General features: G+C 37.1%; 1 protein-coding gene and 1 pseudogene across 1 annotated transcript in view; both read left to right on the top strand.

Moving 5' to 3' along the window:
- Positions 1–20,741, top strand: part of CNTLN (centlein) — a 476,456-nt gene that overhangs the window by 42,981 nt on the left and 412,734 nt on the right. The window lies entirely within an intron of this gene.
- LOC114043875 lies at positions 10,337–10,708 on the top strand (annotated as a pseudogene).

Genomic DNA, 20,741 nt, shown 5'->3' with positions numbered 1-20,741 from the left:
GGTAGATTTTCCCATGTTCCCCTAATTTACTTATGATATTACCTTTTATGTCTAAATCATTCATCTATTTCAACCTCATTTTGATATGGTGTGATATGTTGGTCTGTGTCTAATTTCTGCCAAACTGTTTTCTGATTTTCCTAGCAATTTTTGTCAGGTAGTAAATTCTTGCTCCAAAAGCTTCACTCTTTAGATTTATCAAAAGCTATATTACTATGATCATTTACAACTGTTTATTGTACAACTAATGTATTTCACTGATTTGCTGTTCTGTTTCTTAACTAGTACCAAATTATTTTGATGATTACCACTTGATATTACAGTTTGAGATCTGGAACTTTGGGACTACCTTCTTTCAGTTTTTTTTTTTTATCATTGATTCCTTTGATATTTTTGATCTTTTTGTCTTCCAGAAGAATTGTTATTATTTTTTCTAGTCATGTAATTCTTTGATACTTTGATATGCATGGCACCGAATAAGCAAATTAATTTAGGTAGAATTGTCATTTTCATTATATTGGTCTGTCCTGTGCATGTGCAATTAATATTTCTCCAATTATTTTGATCTGACTTTGTGTGCAAAGCATTTTGCAATTGTGTTCATAGAGGCCATGAGTTTGTCTTGGCAGGTAGACTCCCAAGTGTTTTATATTGTCTGCAGTTCTTTTAAATGAAATTTATTGTGTTTTGTTGGTAATACATAAAAATTCTGATGATTTATGTGGGTTTATTTTATATCATGCAAATTTGCTAAAAGTTGTTAATTGTTTCAACTAGTTTTTTGGCTGATTCTCTAGGGTTTTCACAGTATGCCATCTTATCATCTGCAAAGAGTGATAGTTTTATTTCCTCATTGCCTATTTTTATTCCTATTGCATTATTATGCAATTCCTTGGTTTCTTTTATTACAGTTTTGAATAATAGTGGTGATAATAGACATCCTTGCTTACCCTCATCTTATTGGGAAGGCTTCAAGTTTATACCTGTTACTTGTTCTTAGTTTTAGATAGTAGTTATCATTTTAAGAAAGGCTCCATTTATTCTTATGCTTTCTAGTGTTTTTAAAAATAGGAATGGTTGTATTTTGTCAAAAGATTTTTCTGCATCTATTGATATGATTTTATATATATCTATATATATTTAGTTTTTGTTACTGATGTAGTCAGTTATACTTATTTTTCCTAATACTGAACCAGCCCTGAATTCCTGTTATAAGTCCTACGTGGTCCTAATATGTGATCTTTGTGATATATTGCTATAATCTCCTTGCTAGTATTTGATTTAAGATTTTTGCATTAGTATTCATTAGGGAAATTGGTCTTTAGTTTTCTTTCTCTGTTTTTATTCTTCCTCATTTAGGTAATTAAAACCATACTTTTGTCATAAAAGGAATTATTATTAGTGGGATTCCTTTTATGCATTTTTTCAAGTAGTTTATATAGTATTAGAGTTAATTGTTCCTAAATGTTTGGTAAAATTAACTTGTAAACCTATCTGGTCCTGGGCATTTTTTCTTATGGGCTCTTTAATGGTTTCTTCAAATTCTTTTTTTCTAAGATAGAGTTATTTAAGTATTCTATTTCCTCTTTTTTTATCTGGGTAATTTATATTTTTGTGAGTATTCATCCATTTCACTTAGATTGTCAGTTTTACTGGCATATAATTGAGCAGAAAAATTCCTAATTACATAATTTCATTTTCATTGGTGGTACATTCACCCTTTTCATTTTTGATACTAGCTCTTTCTTTTTTTTTTAAATCAAATTAACCAATGGCTTATTTATTTTCTTGTGTCCCCCCCCCCCAAAAGCAGCTACTAGTTTTATTTATTTTTCAATTTTCTTTGTACTTTCAACTTTATTAATTTCTCCTTGGATATTTAGAATTTCCATTTTGGTGTTTATTTGGAATTTAAAAATTTGTACTTTTTTCTGTTTTTTTTTTGTTTTAGTTTCGTGCCCAATTCATTGATCATTTTACTCTTTCTCTCTTTTGATTTCTCCTTCTCTCTGCTTTGACTGCATCTCAGAAATTTTAGTGTATTGTCTCTTTGTTGTCGTTCTCTTTAATGACATTGTTTTTATGATTAGTTCTTTGAGTCATTCTTTAGGATTAGAATTCCTGGTTTTCAAGTAATTTTTAATTTGTGCTTCCGTGGCTCTCTATTGAATGTATTTTTTATTGAATTATGGTCTGAAAAGTGGGCATTTGATATTTATGCTTTTCTGCATTTGTGTATGAGATTTTTATGCCATAATATATGGTCAGTTTTTGTGAAGGTGCCATTATATAGCTGAGAAAAAGTTACGGTTTTTTTTGTTCACTTTCAATTCTCTTTTTTTAAAATTTTTTATAATTTTATTTTTTGTTTCATACATTTATTTGACCATTTCTTTTTTCAATAATGTATTTATTTTTAGTTTTCAACATTCGCTTCCATAAGATTTTGAGATTTTCTCCCCCTCTCATTTCTGTCTCCCCCCCCATATATAGGCTTTACATATACATTCATGTTAAGCATATTTTCCCATTAGTCATAATGTAAAGAACAATTAGAACTAATGGGAGGAACCACAAGAATGAAACAATGAAACAAAACAACAAAGGAAAAGGAGAGCAAATAGAATGCTTCCATCTGCATTCAGGCTTTCTCTGGGTATGGATAGCAATTTCCGTCATGAATCTTTTGGAGTTGTCTTAGATCCTGCATTGCTGTAAAGAGCCAAGTCTGTCAAAGTCAGTCATCCCATAATGTGACTGTTACTGTGTACTCCCATTCAGTCTTCCCCAGAGTTTTATCATATCTGGCTTTTAAAAATTCTGTTCATTTCCTTAACTTCTTGGCTTTTTTTTTGTTAGATTCGTCTAAATCTGAGAAGGGGAAGTTGTGGTCCCCCCACTAGTATAGTTTTACTCTGTGTTTCCTCCTGTAACTCATTTACCTTTTCCTTTAAGAATTTGGATGCTGTGCCCTTTGATGCATATGTGTTTATTATTATTGATGTTACTTCACTGTCTGTGGTACCTTTTAGCAAGTTACAGTTTTCCTGCTTATCACTTTTAATTAGGTCAATTTTTGTCTTTGCTTTATATGAGAACATGATTGCTACCTCTGCTTTTTTTACTTCAGGTGAAGCATAATAAATTCTGCTCATCTTCTTATTTTAACTGTGTGTGTGTGTGTGTGTTTCATGTATGTTTCTTATAAACAGCATATTGTTAAATTTGGTTTCTAATCCATTCCTCCATTTCTGTTTTATGGGTGAGTTCATCTGATTCACTTTCACATTTATGATTACAATTATGTGCATTTCTATTCATCCTGCTTTTTTCTGTTTATCCTTCTCTTTTTACCCTTTTCCTCCTCAGAATTTTGTGACTGTATGTGTGTGTGTGTATACATACATACATATATATATATACACACACATATGTTTGTAATTATATAAACACATATATATCTTTGAACCATTTCAGATGAGGTTCAAATGTTGCTTACTCTCCACCTCTCTTTCATTTCCCCTTCCAGTGTAAAAACTCTTCCTCTTTTATATGAGACAGTTTCCCCCATGCTTCTTTTCCCTTCTCCTTTCTCATCCCTCTTTCTCACCCAGCTTTTTTTTTTTTTTTTTTTTTTTTTGGAGCTCCCAACATAATTGACTCAAACTGGTGCCCTCTGTCTGTGTAGAATCCTTCTAACTGCCCTAATAATGATGAAGTTTTTTTTTTTTTCGCTTTTTGGTGAGGCAGGGTTAAGTGACTTGCCCAGGGTCATGCAGCTAGTGAGTGTCAAGTGTCTGAGACCAGATTTGAACTCAGGTCCTCCTGATTCCAAGGCCAGAGCTCTATCCACTGTACTACCTAGCTGCACCCTAATGATAAAGTCCTTAGGAGTTACATGTATAATCTTCACATGGAGGAATGCAAATAGCTTAACTTTATTGAGTCCCTTATGATATTTCTCTTTCATGTTTACCTTCAAATGCTTCTCTTGAGTCTTGTGTTTGAATGTCAGATATTCTATTCAGCTGTGGTCTTTTCATGAAGAATGTTTGAAGATCCTCGATTTCATTAAATGGTAATTTTTTTCCTCTGCAGGATTATACTCAGTTTTGCTGGTTAGGTTACTTTTGGTTGTAATCCTCTCTCCTTTGCCTTCTGAAACATCATATTCTAAGTCTTCTAGTTCTTAAATGTAGTAGTTACTAAGGCTTATGTGATCATGACTGGCTTGATGATATTTGAATGGTTTCTTTCTGGCTCCTTGAAATATTTTCTTTTTGACCTGGGAGCTCTGGAAATGGCTATAATATTCCTAGTAGTTTTCATTTTGGGATCTCTTTCAGGAACTGAGAGGTGGATTCTTTCCATTTCTATTTTACCTTCTGGTTTTAGGATATCAGGGCCATTTTCCTATATAACTTCCTAAAATATGATGTCTAGGCTCTTTTTTTTTTAATCAGGACTTTGAGGTGGTCCGATAATTCTTAAATTATCTCTTCTTGATCTGTTTTACAGGTCAGTTTATTTCTGATGAGATGTTTCATGTTTTCTTCAATTTTTTCATTCTTTTGACTTTGTTTTATTTTTTCTTGTATGTTTTTTCTTTATTATTGTTTCTTATTAGCTTCTACTTTCTGAATTCTAAGTTTAAAGGAATGATTTTCTTCATTTAGCTTTTGTACCTCTTCTATTTGGCCAATTCTACCTTTTAAGGAGTTATTTTCATCAGTGATTTTTTTAAACCTCTTTTATCATTTGGCCTTTTCTGGTTTTTTAGTTGTTATTTTCTTCAATATTTTTTTGGTTCCACTTTTACCAAGCTGTTTATTGTCTTTTTGTAATTTTCTAGCATCGCTTTCATTTTTTTTCCCAGTTTTTCTCTACCACTCTTGATTTTTAAAATAATTTTTTTAAGGGCAGCTTTTTTTTTTTTTTAAAGGTCCAGTGGATAAAGTCCTGGAGTCAGGAAGACCTGACTTCATATTTGGTAGTGTAATGTTGGGCAAGTCACCTAATCCTGTTTGCCTCAGTTTTCTCATCTGTAAAATGAGCTGAAGAAGGAAATGGCAAAATAATCTGGTATCTTTGTCAAGAAAACCCCAAATGAAGTCATAAAGAGTCAGACTTGATTGAAAAAACTGAACAACAATAAAAACAAATTGTTTTTGGGCTTGTGTCAAGTACACATTTTTTTTCTTTGAGGCTTTGCTTGCAGCTGTTTTGACATTTTGTCTTCTGAGTTTGTGTTTTGATTTTCCTTATCAGAGTAGTAGATTTTGTTATTGTTGTTTGTTGCTTATTTCCTCATCCTATTTCTTGACTTTGAAGTTTATGTTAAAGTTGGGCTTCCTGGGGTGAGAATGGGGGCGGGGAGGGGGGGTGGTGCTGTGCATTGATCCTAGCTTCAGGCATTTTTACACTCTTGTTTTCAGAGCTAGTTCTGGGAATTTGTAAGTTTTCTGTGCTTCCAAGGTGTTGTGATCCAGGGAGAGGTGAGGTCACTACTCCCTTACAACCACTAGTAATACTGGTCTTTGGGACCTCTGTTCCCTTGATACTGTAATCAGTACTGCTGCTCAGAACCTCTGCTTTCTATACTGCTTCTTAGGGCCTCTTCTCCCTATGCTGCCCCTCTAGGTGCCTGCTTCTTTGGGACTGCAGTTGATACTACTCCTCAGGGCACCTGATTCTTATACTGCTCCTCAGGACCCGTTTCCTTAGAATTGTAATCAGTGTTGTTCCTCAGGACCCTTGCTCTCTTCTGCCAGTGATGCTGCTCCTCAGGGCTCCTGAGCTCTTGTGATTGGAAGCTTTCCTCTTTGCATTAGAACTGTGACCCAGAAAAGGGTATAGACAGTGAAATTGCCATACGGTCATGTCCTGTGTCCTGTGTTAGCACAGATGTCCTCTGTAGTTTCTTTCTGACAAGTTGTCTGATCCATTTACTGTCTCCGGTTTGAGATCTCCTAAAGCTGCCTGCTGCTTGCTGTTGTTGTCACCAAGGCCCACAACTAGTATTACTGTCACATGGACTTCGGGCTGACTCCCACCTCTTGTCATAGATCTTTTCTCCCAACCTCTGAAGTTGTATTGGGCTGGAAAAATATCTCACGCTGATCTTTCATTGCCTCTGTTGCCCCAGAATTCTATTTGAGTAGTTATTTGGAGGGAAATGTTGGAAGAACTTGGCTATAGTGCTTTCTTTACTCTGCCATCTTGATTCTTCCTTTCTCATTTACTTGTAATATTGATAACAAAGTAATTGTATTGATTACAAAGTAAAAGTATTGATTACAGATTTGATTCAGACTCAACTGAGAACAGAAGCAAAGGAATTTGTACCTTATTATGTAGTAAGTAGGAGCATGCCAAGGTGTAGGGTGTGTTTAGGGAAGAGTAGTACTCTGGTGTGAGGGCTGCCAAGCCCTCTTCACATCTGCTTTCCATCTTTGGTGTTCATCTGATCCACCTAACTCTCACCTGTGGCTTCAAGAAGCTGTAGCATGCACAGCAGCCACACTTCAGTAAACCATTTTTGCAGATGTGCTAAACGAGGTTGATGTTAACGAAAGGTCTCAAACTCTTTGGTGAGTTAGGGGGGTGTTGACCCTAAACATGTGAAGACTTCCCTTGGTGGAATGGGCAGATGAGAACAATTTATTCCAATGGCCATGAAGGCAGCTGAAGCAGGTGTTGTGGAGCACTTAGACCTTGGTTAGACATCGAAGACACCAAGGTCATCCATTGCCTCTTGAGCCATCACCAATCATTTTGACTATGTCTTGCCACTGGACTGTGATGATTCTGGAAGAGAGAGTGGGGCCAACAACTTCATGCAACTCTACCTCACTTAAATCCAGTTTATGCCTGAATCCAATTTACCTATACTGTTTTTTTCCATTTTTACCTATTTCAAAGTCCTGTGGCAACAAGCAAGTGATGAAGCAGCAGGAGCGGATACACTTGTAGCTGTAGTCACAACCCTGCATACAGGCGGCCCAGGCCATGGGGTTGTCTTCTCACTGAAAACATCAGTGGGATTTGGCATCCCCCTAGGTATCTGAGCAGCCTTTTAAGGATCACATTGCTCACCTCCTGGTGTGAGGAAGAAGTTAGAAAAGGTGCCCTAAAAATTGTCTTCTTACCCAACCCTGGCCTGATTCCCATGGCAGGAAGGGATCCCACCCTGCAGTTGAAGCACAAAAAATGTACAAAAATTTCTGCAAAGATGATTCCACTCATCATCAATACATGGAATGTGTGCACACTTATGGACAACACAAAGTCCAATAGACCTGAAAGACAAACAGCTCTTGTTGCAGAGGAACTCAGTAGGGATCACATCCAAAGAGCAGTCCTCTATGTGGCAAATGAAGGCCAGCTTACTGAAGTTGGAGTTGGATGCATGTTTTTCTGAAGTGGGCACAGTGAAGGGGAACACCGTGAAGCTGGTATAGGTTTCATCATCAAAACTAATCTAGTCAGCAAGCTTGTATGCCTGCCAAAAGGAGTAAACAACAGACTCATGACAATGTGATTGCCACTTGCAGAAAAACGCCATGCCACCATCATCAGTGCTTATGCTCCCACCATGACAAACCCTGACAATGTCAAAGAAAAATTTTATGAAGACCTGGAGATCCTTATCATCAGTGTGCCAAAGGAGGATAAGCTTATAATTATCGGAGACTTTAATGGTAGAGAAGGCTCAGACTACCAGACATGGCAGGGATAGAATAGAGTTGGAAGGAATAGAGTTAGAAACAGCAGCGCCAGTGGTCACTTACTAGACTTGCACATGTCATCACCTTCTCATCACCAACACTGTCTTCTGTTTACCTAAATGTAATAAAACTTCATGCATACACCCTCACAGCAAACATTGGCATTTAATAGACTGTGTGATTGTAAAGAGAAGAGATAAGATCTGAGAGTAATGAAGGCAATGTGTGGCGCAGAGTGCTGAACTGATCATGGACTTATCTTCTCCAAGCTAAATCTTTGCATTCAACAAAAATGGTAACACCAATGCAAAATGACTGCCAGAAGAATTAATGTTAACAAATTAGAGTGCTTCTCTGAGTGGGAACAGTTTGTTGCTAACTTGGAGGGAAAGTTGAGCCAACACAGAGTTGGCAACAGTGGAGCAGAAAAGGAATGGGCTGCTTTCCGAGATTTGGTGTACGGTACTGTATTTGCTCATCTGGGTCAGAACACTTGCAAACATCAAGACTGGTTTGATAAAAATGATGGGGAAATTCAGAAGATAAATGAAAAATGAGAACTTCACAGGGTTTACCAGCAGAATGGTGTATCCATCTCTAAGAAGGCAGCATTTAATTCCATCAGAAGAAAAGTACAAGCGAAACTTAGAGAGATTCAAGATTCTTGGCTCAATAAGAAGGCAGATGAAATTGTTTTATGCTGATAGTAACAATCCAAAGCACTTTTATGATGCCCTGAAGGTTATTTATGGGCCAAAGACCTATAGTGTATCTCTACTACTCAGTGATGATAGAGCCACATTGGTTAGTGATAAGGGCATGATCCTAGAGAGATGGGCTGAACACTTCCATAGTGTTCTCAAGAGACCATCACCAGTCAATGCTAAAACCACTGACTGTTTACCTCAGGTTGAAGTCAGTCCCTCCCTAGATGAAATTCCAACCAAAGAAGAGGTTTTGAATGCCATTAGGCTCCTTTCATGTGGTAAAGCACCTGGTGCTGATTCTATTCCAGCTGAGATTTACAAGTTGGGCAGTCCATTGCTCATACAAAAGCTGACTGAAATTTTCTAACTTATATAGCAAGAGGAGGTTATCCCCCAGTAGTTCAAGGATACCTCTATTGTCTGTCTCTATAAAAGTAAAGGAAATATATTGTCCTGTGACAATTATGGGTGGGGGGGTATCTCTTTCTTAGTCATTGCTGTAAAGATTCTTTCCAGGGTCCTCCTCATTAGGCTAATCTTTCATTTGAAAGATGGTCATCTAATGGAGAGCCAGCGTGGCTTCAGAAAGGGCCAGGGAATAGTCAGTATGGTGTTTGCTGCCACAACTCCAGGAGAAATGCCAAGAGAAGAACAGAGGTCTATACCTGACATTTATAGATCTGACCAAGGTTTTTGTTACAGTCAGTTGTGAGGGCTTAAGGAAAATTATGTCAAAATTTGGTTGCCTGGAGAAGTTCATCAGTATTGTATATCACTTTCATGATGGCGTGCTTGCCAGGGTTCTGGATAACGGACACTGCTCTCACACTTTCCCAGTCACCGATGGAATGAAACAAGGCTGTGTGCTTGCTCTCATGCTTTTTAGCATGATGTTTTCAGGCATGTTGTCTGACGTCTTCAGTGAGGATGAACACAGCATCAAGGTCAGCCACTGCGCTGATGGTAAATTCTTCAGCTTGAAAAGACTGCAAGCCAAGACCAAAGTGGAGGGAGTGTTGGTGCATGATTTTTTGTTTGCAGATGATTGTGCGTTCAATGCAGCCTCTGAAACTGAGATGTGACAACGTATAGATCATTTCTCTGCTGCTGGTGCTTATTTTGGCCTAACAATTAACACAAAGAGAACACAGGTACTCCATCAATCTGCACCACACCACCCATGTGTGGAACCTTTTGTTACAGCAAGTAGAGAAGTTTTGAATGCTGTGGATAAGTTTGCTTACCTTTGCAGTATGCTTTCTAGGGATGTACACATTGATAATGAGATTGATGTGTGCATTGCCAGAGCTAGCTCAATGTTTGGGAGGCTCTGAAGGAAAGTGTGGGAGAGAAGTATTAGACTGACTACCAAACTGAAGGTCTACAGAACCATTGTGCTGACTTCATTGTTATATGCCTCTGAGATCTGGATAGTATACCAGCACCATGCCAGGAAGCTGAATCTCTTCTATTAAATTGTCTTAGGAACATTCTGAAGATCACCTGGCAGGATAAGATACCAGACACTGAGGTCCTTTCTTGAACTAAACTGCCAAGCATTCAAACTCTACTGCAGAGAGCGCAACTACAATGGGCTGGCCATGTTTTTCGAGTGCCAAATGTACACTTGCCTAAAACACTATTTTATGGAGAACTCACACAGGGTAGGCACTCACATGGTGGTCAGAAGAAAAGATATAAGGACACTCTCAAGGTCTCTTTTAAGAATTTCAAAATTGGACAGAAGGGAAATCGTTGCGGCCAGAGGGGCACTTCAGAAGCCTCCGTCTCCATCTCCACCATGGCCTCCTCGGTCTCCGCTGCCAGAACTCCTGCCACCTCCAGGCCCGTTGGACCCGTTGAAGCCTGCTCCCCCTCCTCGGCCCTCCCCTGCCCTGTACAATGCCTTCGGAGAAGACCTTCAAGCAGCGCCGGACCTTTGAACAAAGAGAAGATGTGAGACTTATTTGAGAGCAGCATCCTACCAAGATACTGGTGGTAATAGAAAGATACGAGGGTAAGAAACAACTTCCTGTACTGGATAAAACCAAATTCCTTGTACCAGATCATGTCAACATGGGTGAACTAATCAAAATAATTAGAAGGTACCTGGAACTGAATGCTAATCAAGCTTTCTTCCTATTGGTGAACGGACATAGCATGGTGAGTGTTTCAACACCTATTTCCAAAGTGTATGAAAGCGAGAAGGATGAAGATGGATTCTTGTATGTGGTATATGCCTCTCAGGAGACATTTGGAAAATCTTCAGTGTAAGACCTAGTACAAAGCTTCTATACTAGAATTTTTTAAGCCTTCACCTGGGAAAAAAGGGATGTTACCTACTGAGATTGATCAGTTCATCTAATCACAGTTCACCAAAATAGAAGTATTACCACCTTGGGGGTTTTTAGTAAGTTGTCTCTTGTATTACATGCATATGTAATAACACATGTTCAATTCCAAAAGCATATACAGTACAGCTTTGGAAAACTCCTGTTTCACCTAGGATATCTTCTTTTTAAGTTTTAGGTTTAGAAATGTAACTTGCATTCTAAGTTGCCAAAAAAATGGGACTTTAAAAAAAAAAGAATTTTAGAATTGGTTATATGGCATGGGAGACACTGGCACAGTACCACCTGGCATGGCATGCCTTCATCAGAGAAGGTACTGTGCTCTGTGAGCAAAGCAGAATTGAAGTAGCTCAAAAGAAATGTGGGATGTGCAGATTTAGAGAATCCACTCCAAATGAACTATTTGTGCCCGGCCTGTGGTAGAGCATTCCGAGCTTGTATTAGTCTGATCAGCTACAGTCAGACACACTATAACTTGACCCTAGTGTAGTAATGTTATTTTTGGTCTTCTTTGAGAATGAAGGACAATAACCAACTAACCAAATAGTATGCCATTAATGAAGGTTTTTGAGGAATGGAATGATGTATTTGTGCATTTGGAAGATTGTTCTGGTAGCTCAAAAAAGATTCTAAATTCTAAATAAAGACTTAGAATGAGATACTAGGGTGGAGGCAGTGGTATTTGTTTGGAGGTTATTACTGTGGACCAGACTATGCATACACAATGTTAGTTGTTAAGGGCTTGCTTTTAGCAGCTTCCCAGCCAGGGGCTGCAGAGGACATTTGACCACTGAAAGCTATAGTTAGTAAATGTTAATAAGACAGTAAACAGTAATATGGACAGAAAAGGAATGAGACAGTTTGACAAAGTAAAGGAAGAGAAAGTTGGCTTTGTAAATTGAAGGGATGGCAGGGGTCAAGGGGAAAATTTTTTTAAAGGGTAAGTAAGGTAAGGTAAGGTACAAGGCTGAGAGAGAATGGTATGGGATGCACATGTGTAAAGGATTTTTCTTGGAAAGGAATACCTGGGAAGGGCTGCCTGAGACTAGAATGAAGGAGAGAAATTGATGATAAAGATTTATAGGTGTAGAGGGAGAGAATTAATTGATTTCACCTTTATCTGCCAAGTGAGGGGGATGGAGGAAGATTTCATTTTTGAGGTAAGTTGAAAGGGTTTGAAACAGTAGTTTTGGCAAATACAATTGGAGTTGATAAATATTAAATTACTAAAGTTGATAAAAGAATAACCTAGCAACATTGAGGTTTTGTAGCATGAAATTGTAGTGATGTTAATTGATCAAATTTTGTTTCTTTATAATGATTGGTATCCTGGAAATATAGAAACTGGAAGATTATGTTAAATCAGAGGGTATATGATTGAAGGTTGGTGAGTGATTTGAAATATTTTATAGTGCTAGACAAGGGAATTATTGAAATGTGCAACTCTGGGGTCTCAGTAAACATTTATTAATTGCCTACTATGTGCCAGGCACTTAGCTACTTGCTGGAGTTACACAAAGAGGAAAAGACATTCCCTGCCCTCAAGGAGCTTACAGTTTAATGAGGAAGACAATATAAAATTTGTACAAACTATATACAAGATAAAGAGGAAGAAAAATTAAAAGAGGGAAGACATTAGACTTAAGAGGGATTGGGAAAAGCTTCCTGTAGAAAGCTTGTTAGGTCAGAAAGTGAAACCAGAAAAATATTAATGGGTTAGAAGTATAAGAATAGGGTCAGGGCACTGGAGGGCTAAATGCAACTTTGGCAGTAATTGAGGGAGTGATAGATATAAAGTATTGATAATAATAGCTGATGTTTGTTTGGTCCTTTGAGATTTGCAGACAGTTCTAGATACATTATTTCATTTGATTTTCATGATAGCTCTATGAAGTAGTTGCTATTGTTACTCACATTTTACAGATAAGGAAACTGAGACTCAGCAGTATTCTGATTTGCCCAGGGTTGTGTAAGCTACTTTGTACATGAAGCAGTTTTGAGTGATACTAAGATCCATTAAAGTTATGACCATGCTATTAAGTTGTTAAAGTAGAGTTGAAGTCAGAAGTTAATGTGCTTGGAGAGCTCAGAGAGGTGTGGCAATTTAGGGGATACAAAGATAGAAAGTCTTCTGGCAAAGTGGCTCTGTGAGACTTTGTATCTAAGCCTGTTTCTCTGTATATGCTGTACAACAGAAGAAATAGCAAATTAAATAATAAAAATAAAGAGAAGAGAAAAACAATTCCATACAAACCGGTATAATACTGGCTCATTGCGCCTAGCTATTTCCTATGTTCCTTTACTTGTTGCGTGGACTAAGGACCCTACTTTCAGTTGCTGAACTTTCTGTTGCTTTGGTGGCATCTGCTTTTGCTTTTGCTTTTGGGAGTTCTCCCCTTGTTAGTGATCTAGCTAGGCCTTCCTGCTCTTCAGAGAATGGAGGTTTGTAAATTCGTTTATCTGGGATAGATGGGGTGGGGGAAAGCTGGCAGTCATTGACTAGGAGGAGAGACTTAATAGAGCTAGAGGGAAAGGGAAAGAAAGAGAATAAGCATTTATATAGTGCCTTCTATGTGCCAGGCCCTGTGCAAAACACTCTACTTTTTTCAGATATTTCATTTGACTTGTCTAGGGTCACAGCTAGTAAGTGTCTGAGGCTGGATTTAAACTCAGGTCTTCATGAGTCCCAGTGCTCTATCAACTGTACCAACTAGCTTCCTCTAGCTTCTAGGCTTGCTCTAGTAATGTTGTGGTTTCATGGTGTGTTGTGAGAGTCATCTTGAAAGAATTCACAGACTCAGACCATATCCAATCCAAGCAAAGGCATTTATTGAGAATTATGCTCTTCAGTGGGTTGAGTTCCAAGAGGAACTAGCAACTTCAGTGAGACATGACAGGCAATTTTATAGTGTAATGATGCAGATTACACAACAGAAATTATGAATATTAAAAAGGCATGAGGGGTTTGTCAAGGGATTAGGTAATAGGAGAGGGATCCCAGCTTCAGTGGAACTGTGCATGTGATTACCCACAATGCACACAGAAAAAATCCAGCTGGGGGAGGGGGCATTTTATGTATGATAATGATATTATAATAAGCCTTTCTATGTATAAGTTCACTTAAATGACAACATTTATTATTACTTTGCTGGTGCCTACTTAGGGAGAGGTTTTTCAAAAAGAGAATGTCAGATTTGAAATTCAGAAAAGCAGAATCCCAGAACCTAGCCTTCTCTCACAGAGATATTAGGAGGTTATACTCAACATGTCCAAAATTTAGCTCATTATTTTCCCATCTAAACCTTCTCCTCTTCCAGACCTTTTTATTTGAAGGCAGCACCATTCTTCGAGTTGCCTAGGCTTGTAACCTTAGTTTTATCTTTGACTCTTTACTCTTACCCCACTCATCCAATCATTTGGCAAATTTTGTATATCTACACTCACATCATCTCTCTTATCAACCCCTTCTTTTCACTCAAATGGCTACTATCTTAGTTTAGGCCTTAATCACTGCTTACTTAGATGATTCCAACAGTTTCCTATTGGTCTCCCTGCCTCAAATCATTCTTTATTCTAGTTCATCTTCAATGCTGCTATCAAAGCAATTTCCTTGAAAGACGTATTTGACCATGTGACTCTCAGTCAACTCAAGTGACTTCCTATTGCTGTCAAGATAAAATATATAACTTTAATTTTATTTTATGTTTTAATATTAAAAATTATTTATTTTGTGTCTTTCTTAATCCCCTTTTCCTGGCCCCATCAAAAGAAGAAAAGTAAAATTATACCATTGTAGTGATTATGCATAATTAAGTAAGATATGAATTCTTGAACTCTAGGATAAAAATATTAACCCCTCTGTTTATCTTTTAAAGCACCATACATCTTGGCTCCAATCTCTGTTTCTAGCATCATTGGATACCGTACCTCCTTCAGCACTCCGTGATCTGGACAAATTCATCTTCATTTCAATGCTTACCCATAGCACTCCATATTTCATTTCTGTTCCTTTGCACTAGCAGTCACTCATTCTTAGAATCTTTTCTGTCCTTACCTCATCACCATAGAATCCCTCTCTTTAAGATCCAGCTTTAGCATCATCTTCTGCACTAAACCACTTTTTAAAAGCTGCCAATTCCATTGGTGATCCTCAGCCAGTCACTAGAAATTCCATGTCTTCCTCCAGTTGCCTTCATCTAATGGCATGTTATTGTCGTTTGGTTGTTTTAGTCAGAGGGCCAGTGGACTTCAGGCCACTTTCCCTTAGGATGGCAATAGAGATTAAGCTCAAAAATGGTATTATAATTGACAGACCCACCAGTGAACCACTGTTTCTGGTCCTCTAGATTGTATTGGGGCCAGGCTGTATTACAGAAAAATATAAGGCACTTCCTTTTTGGGTCTTGTAAACTGAATTTGTCCCAGTTTTGCAGGAGGCAGCCTAGTGGAGAGTCCTATGGAATGGAGGGGGATTGTCCAATAATGCCAAAAGCCTAAAGAAATCCTCTCTACATCCACCACTTCTCCTGTCACGCAGTGTCCCTTGGAGAGGAATAAATTGAACTCAAGGGGCTCACTGCAAAGGTCCTAAACAAAGCATCCTCCATCTAGAAGGAATTTGCCAGTGGAGGAGCCAACAGGCTCTAGGGCCCAGCTGGCTCTAGGGCCCAACCGTCCTGTCAGGTCTTCCTAGGTATTTGAGGAATCCTGGCTAAGGGAGGGGAGAGGCTTACCTTGGGTTGGAGGGGATCAGAATTAGAGACTGCCCCAGGTTGGGCACCAAAATGTTTGGGTGGCAAGGTATGTTTCAGGGTCATCTCAAAAGAATTCACACACATACCATCTCTAAACCAAGTAAAGGCATTTGTTGAGGATTATGCCCTTGCTGGGCTAGATTCCTTCAAGGAGCTAGCAGCTTAGCAAAGCAAGATGGGGTTTCTTATAGAGTAAATGAGGCTATTAATCATAACAAAATATATGAATATTAAAATATAGGAGGGATTTGCTTTTATGGGAAGGGGTCCTAGCCTTGGTTGAACTGCGTTTGTGGTTACCCAGAATGCATACAGAAAAGTCCACTCTAGGGAGTATTAATGTAAGATAATGAAATTCTAATAAGCTTTTCTATGTTATAAGTTCACCTAAAGGACAGTTTCTGCTATTGCTGTAGCATCCACTTAGGGGAAGTCCCCTTACAGTTTTGTGGTCAAACATCCTGCTCGGCATCCTGTTGGTGAGGCTTTCTTATTGGTTGGGCATTTTGGTCTTGTTTAAAATTAGATGAATGTGGTTGAGGACATGCCTGGTGTGTCTAGTGAGGCATATGAGGAAGTTGGGATATTCGAGTGAGTGCAGTGGCTAGCTAGGGACAGAGGCAGACTGTATCAAAATGGTACACTTTCCCAGTAAAGAAAATTCTGGGATAAAGCAAGGATATGTCCCTTCCCCATTGTTATATTTGACAGAAATTTGATAGAAATTCTTGCTTTGGCAAGAAGAGCTGAGAAAGTGATCAAAGGAATAAATACTGGCAGTAAGTAAGTATTCTTTTGTAGATGATATGGCTTTCTTAGTTTCAAAACTATTTGAGATGAATAGTTGCTTCACCAAAGCACACATGTGGTTGTAGTTTTTCATTCGTGAAGAGGAACAAAAGGACATCATTCTGCTAGAGTCAAATTACAACATGTTCCACGAGTTGGGCACAAATTGTCCATGTGCTTATTTGGGGTGGATTCTCTAAATCTGGCATCTCACGTTTCTTTTAAGCTATTTCAATTCTGCTTTGCTCATAGAGCACAGCACCTTCCTTGATGTGGTTACATTACCATGCTGGGTGGTTCTGTGACATTGTCTCCCATATGATACAATCAATTCCAGGGTTCTTCGGAGAGACCTTGAGAATGTCCTTGTGTCTTTTTTTTCTGACCACCATGCACTTCCCTTCTGTGAGTTGTCCATAAAGTAGTCTTTAAGGCAAGTATATTTGGCATTAGAAGAACATGGACAGCCCATCAGAGTTGCACTCTCAGCAGTAGAGTTTGAATGCTTGGCAGTTTAGCTCAAGAAAGGACTTCAGTGTCTGGTACCTTATCCTGTCAGGTGATCTTCAGAGTCTTCTGAAGATGGAAGCAATTCATTTTCCTGGCATGGCAATGGTATACTGTTCAGGTTTCACAGGCATGTAACGACGAGGTCAGCACAATGGCTCTGTAGACCTTTATTTTGGCAGACAGTCTAATCCTGTTTCTTTTTTTTCCTTATGCTTCTTTCCCACATTTTTTCTTCAGAGCCTCCCAAGCACTGAGCTAGCTCTGGCAATGTGAACATTCAACAAAACACGTGCAATAAATCCAGAGAAATCTTAGATGTCTGTGTGGTACTAACAAAATCCAGGAGGAAATGAAGGAAACATATCTTTCAAATAACTACAAACTGTATAAATGTGGCTACATACCACGATACTATCTGAACTTATATAAATACAACTACAAAATGTTCTTTATAGTAAAATAATTGGAAAGAGATTCACTTATTGTCATGACTGGACCATGTTAATATAATATAATTGAAGATGCTACCTGAATTTATCTAAAGATTTGGTCCTATGACAGTCAAATTATATAGTAACCCAAACTAGATAAATTAATAAAATTAATTTGGAGGAACAAAATGTCATGAACTTCATGGGAAATAATGAAACATATGAATGAAGGAGACCTAGGATTACAAGATCTTAAATTATATTGTAAAACAAAATTTTTTTGTTATTGGTTTGAAATTTTTTTCATCAAAAATTTTTTTGGTATTGGTTTGAAAAGCAGTATAGGAAACCAGAGAAGTAAAGCAAATAAATATAATTTGGGAATGTTGGATAAACCTGAGATTACACATGTCTAAGCAGAAGGACTCTCTAGTTGGAAAAAAATGACTGGGAAAATTGGAAAGATGTATGACAGTTAATAATAATATGACTAGGTTTATTCTAGTATCTTACACTAAACAACACAGTAAGCTCCAAAAGGATAAACAATCTAAATAGAAAAGAAATCCCAAAGAAGGTCATTTGAGGTTAAGAACGGTTTTTTTCATTTTTAAAATAAATTTTTATTGATATTTTTTGATTTTGCACATCATTACAATTTCTCCCAGTATCCATTCCCTTTCCACCTTTTCAGTTTCATATAATCAAAGTTATGTATTTTATCTTTTCTGATCGCCTCTAGCTCTTGTTTTGTTAAGACTGCATCACTTACTCATGCCTATGAAATGTATATGGTTTGCTTCTCTCCTAATTTTTATTTGTTGTTAATTTTAAATTAATATTTTAATTAATTTTAATTAATTGATATTTATTATTAATGTCACACCCATTAGAATTTATTATGGAATATGCTGCAAAGAATAGGATTAAGCCTAATTTCTGCTAGACTGTTTCTTATTTTTCCAGTCATTTTTATCAAAGGGGGAATTCTTTCCTAAATAATTTATTCTTTCTGATTTATCAATCACTGAGTTATTAAGTTCCATTGTTTCTGTTTCTTCTTTGTCAGTATGTCTAATTAATCTACTTCTCTGTTTTTTAACCAGTATCAAATAATTTTGGAGACCATTGCTGTATAACACAGTTCAAAGTCTGAAAATGCCATTTTCCCTTTATTCCTATCTTTTTTCATTATTTCTGTAGATAGTCTAGATATTTAATTTCTCCATATGATTTTTTTAATGTATTCTATAAAGTATTCCTTTATTACTTTGATTTGTATAGTAATAATGCTGTGACTAATGTTGGTGGTTTGTCATTTTTATTTTATTGACAATGCCTGTCCATGAGTACTGAGTATTCCTCCAGTTATTTAAGTTTTTCTTCATTTCTTTAAAAGTATTTAGTCATTGAATCTATACAAGTATTGAATGTTTTTTGATAGCACATCAGCAAATGAGTCATGCATTTTGTACTTTTTTTGATTGGGATCTCCTTTTGTGTTATTGCCTCTTGGATTTCATTGTTATCAAAGAGAAATGCTATTGACTTTTGTGGGTTTATTTTGTGCCAGTAATTTTGCTGAAGCTATGAATTATCCCAATATCTTGCTGATTCTCCTGGATTTTCTAAATAAAAACCACAATGTCATCAATAAATGAGAATAATTTAAAAACTCTTTCTCTTAATGCCTTTCTATTGTTCTTATTTCCAGAACCATTTAAAATATTAGTGGGGAGATTGAGCACCCTTGCTTTCCTCCTGAATTTATTGGGAAATCTTCTAATGTATTCCCATTAAATATGATTCTTGCTTTTGTTTAAATAATTCTCTTTCTGACTATCCTTTATAGTTTTTTTTGGGGGGGGAGAGGGAGGAGAAATGATTTGATACTTTGTACTTTGATAGTCTTTTTTGCATCTATTTATAAATTCATGTGGTAATGTATGGTTTGTTTTTAGTATGATTAATTATGTTATTTCATTTCCTAATACTAAACCAATCTTGAGAGCAATAAGTGTTTTATTTTAATTTTACATCTCTACAATTTAGCACACTGCCTTCTTTTTAGTAATTCCTTAAAAAATGAATATTGTATCAATTTAAATTTAATGTCAAATCAGAAAAAAACATTAGATTAAGATGTGAGGAAATGCATTTCTTTTTTTAATTTTTAAATTTTAAGCTTAAATACAAAAAATATCCAATAAGAAAGGAAAAAAATATAGTAAACTTAATTATTGAAACTTAAATACAAAATTAAAAAAAAAATTGCCATGTACACAACAGAGCATAAGAGAGTTTTCAAAATGTACAACAGTAAATTTCCATTTCGAGAAAGCCTGTATAATAAATACTATGCATTGTGTTTAAAGCTGTCCATCTTTTCTTTACTTCCTTGTAAGTTTTCTTTTGTTCTCAGCTGTGTACTTTTTACTTTGCTCTTTTTTTCATCCCAACTTCCCCCACTCTCCAAGAAGGCTACAATTCCCTCATCCTCCCCTCTAAAAATCCCTCCCTAATCTTCTCCCCCATCCCTATATCCCCTTAGCCTTTTATATCTTTCTGAATTTATTTTTTTTATGGTAATTTTTATTTATTTTTTTTGTTTTCAACATTTACTTCCACAAGATTTTGAGTTCCAAATTTTCACCCCATCTCGCCCCTCCCCCCACCCCAAGATGGCATGCATTCTGAATACCCCTTCCCCTAGTCTGCCTTCCCTTCTATCTCTCCTCCCCCTCTCTTATCCCCTTCCCTTTCAATTTTCCTGTAGGGCAGAACGGATTTCTGTACCCTATTTGCTATATTTCTTATTTCCCAGTTGCATGTGAAAACATTTTTTTTAAACATGTGTTTTTAAAATTTTGAGTTCCAAATTTTCTCCCTTCCTCCCTCCCCACCCACCCTCATTGATAAGGCAAGCAACTAAATATAGGTTATATATGTGCAGTTAGGCAAAACACTTCCATAGTAGACCTACTGTGAAAAATTAACTCTATTTTCCTTAACCCTATCCCACCCACCCCCATTTATTCTATTCTTTCTTTTGACGCTGACCCTCCTCAGAAGTACTTGCTTCTGATTACCCCCTTTGCCAGTCTGCCCTCCTCTCTATCATCCCCCTACTCTCTTGTCCCTCCCCCCCCATTTTCCTGTAGGGTAAGACAGATTTCCATACCCACTTGAGTGTGTATGTTATTCCCTCCTTAAGTCAAATTCTGTGAGAATAAGATTCACTCATTCCCTCTTACCTTCCCCTGTTTCCCCTCCACTGTAAGAGCCTTCTCTTTTCTGTTTTTTTTTTTTGGTGAAATAATTTCCCCCATTCTATTTCTCCATTTCTCCTCCTAGTATAATCCTCTCTCACCCCTTAATTTTATTCTCCAGATATGACCCCTTCGTCTTCAACTTACCCTGTGCCCTCTATCTATCTATCTATCTATCTATCTATCTATCTATCTATCTATCT

This window comes from Vombatus ursinus, unplaced genomic scaffold (assembly GCF_900497805.2).
Source record: "Vombatus ursinus unplaced genomic scaffold, bare-nosed wombat genome assembly UNPS02014770.1, whole genome shotgun sequence".
NCBI lineage: Eukaryota > Metazoa > Chordata > Mammalia > Diprotodontia > Vombatidae > Vombatus > Vombatus ursinus.
The sequence above is the reverse complement of the archived record's forward strand: the minus strand, read 5'-3'. Positions and strand labels throughout refer to the sequence as shown.